This window comes from Cebus imitator, unplaced genomic scaffold (genome assembly GCF_001604975.1).
Source record: "Cebus imitator isolate Cc_AM_T3 unplaced genomic scaffold, Cebus_imitator-1.0 Scaffold88, whole genome shotgun sequence".
Taxonomy (NCBI): Eukaryota; Metazoa; Chordata; class Mammalia; order Primates; family Cebidae; genus Cebus; species Cebus imitator.
The window spans coordinates 3,045,758-3,048,000 of NW_016107403.1; positions in this window are offsets into that span (position 1 = coordinate 3,045,758).

A 2,243-nucleotide genomic window follows, 5' to 3' on the forward strand; every position below is an offset into this window, starting at 1 on the left:
ACTCAGGCAACTGTCACCCTTTCTGGGATGCTCCTTTTATATGGTGTAAAGTGCTTCAACTTCCCAGGCATAAAGTGCCTTGGTGCTATGGACACGTTTAAACCAACCAATCAACCAAACAGCACAAATACTTAACTCTTTAAAAAGGCATATCCAATTTTTTCTTCAAAAGAAGTATTATCTTTTTTCTTCTTAGCACTTTGTTCTGCTTTTGGTTGATCTTGGTTCTCAAATCCCATATCGATGGTATCCTAACATTCTTTTTGTTTGCTTAAGCAGATTCGCAACTCTGCTATAGAAAGAGGACTAGAATCAGGACTGGGCTCTTTGCTCCACAGATCTTAATATATGCCTTTTCTGCTCCATATTCTTAGATCTTGCTTAACCCCAGGGGTTCCTATTTTCCCAAGGAAGGAAAATTCCCATTGTATTTTTTTAACCTGCCAGTTTCTGGTTCTTATGGTTCCTTCATTGGGGATAATGGTTCCTTTCTGAGCTCTTAGTGATAAAGACAAGAGGGTAGTTGGAGAACCATAAATCTTTCTATCAACTGACCATTGATTTCACTCAGATTACATTAGAAGCCTTTTTGTTATAGCAGGATTTTACTTCAGAAGAAGAAAGATAATATGGAGTAAGAACACGCAGTAATTGGAGGTGAACAGTGGCAAATGGCCATATAATTCCTCAATTTTGGGGATGTGTGTTTATGTTTTCATTTAAACATGGAGAGGATTAGTGTTCTGAAAATCCGAATTAAATTATGAAAACACTATCTGTATGTAGAATAAAAAGACTCTGCAAATCTAACTAGAATTAATTGAAATTCCTAACCAATTTTCTGCACATTATTTTTGCTTGCTTACAATTTTACTTTTGGAAATGGACTAATGTAACCTACTAATCTTAGGCAGAATTGCTTACTTTCTAGGATAGCAAAGTAATTAAATACTTGTTTTTATCAGAGAGTTTTATTTTTGTTCCTGTCTGGAATAAAGAAAAATCTAATTTATGTCAACAAAACATTTTATAAAGCTGAGTAAATGACAATGTCGATAAACACATGAAAGGAAGATTTGCTTCCAATTCATTGGGAGTAATTGAGGTGGCAAAAATCTAGTATCAACATTCCTTCTCGAACTAAAGCTTTGGAGAAAGTAAAAATGTGTTAGCACACCCTTTTTGCCTCCTTCTTCTTGCATCCTCATTTCTCCCCATCTTTTTTCCCATTGTAACCAAGTGACATTCAGACAACACAAAGACAGGCAGCAGTTGGAAAATGACAGGCCCCCTGATGTATTCTCAGTATTTGGTTATAAAGTCGGATTACTTGCTGGCATCTAACATTAGACTAAGTGATACAAAACCTCTATTTCATCAAGCAAATTATCCCAAGCTAGAAGCATAGACGCATCATGTAGGTGTGGGCCTTCCCTGTTAAAGCAATTTTTTTAAGGGCCAAGGAGGAAAGTCTTCAATTTGGACTCATATAGAGGATTTCCTTTGTTCTATGAAATAGTCAGATGTTCAGGAATGATCCTTTATTTACACAGGAAGTTTCTAACAATAGATCCTGATTCCGCTATTAGTTTTCCTCTTTCTCATTTCTAAGAGAATTTGAAATTCAAAAAGAAAAGAGAAGAACCGTGAAAAAGCACGATGTGTTGAACGTGCTATTGAAGTGAAGATTAACCTTTATAACAGGGCATCTGCTACGCCACAGCTCTATGTGTAAAGTCTGTTTACTAAAGAAGGTATTAATCAAGACATGGGCATCCATTTATAATCTCTTTGCACTGTTGCTAACTCCAGAGTGAGTTGGTGAGTGAGATGGTGAAGCCTGACAGCTAATTTAAAGCCAAGGTCTTCACTGTCCAGAGATTTATCAGACAGTCAAGCAGCCTGTATCTTTTATGACTTGCACCTTCTTCTTTTTCAGAGGTAGTAAAGGAAAAAGACGGAAAAAGGAGGTGCCATAAAATCACATAAACACCATGCCGTGGGCTTTCATTATAACACCACCTTCTTAGCTAATTGCTGTCAGCATTAAATTACAGAGTCAGGAGGCCCCACTCAATACCAATTCATTCATTTCAGGTCACAGTTTGGCAGAAAACCTGTAGCGAAAGGCCAAACCTTTATCCACTAAACCTTTTATTTGTGACTAAACAAAAGCGTTGACAAGTAATATAATTTGCATCACGCAGGGCTACGCTAAAGGCCGATTAATAGTTTTTTTATTT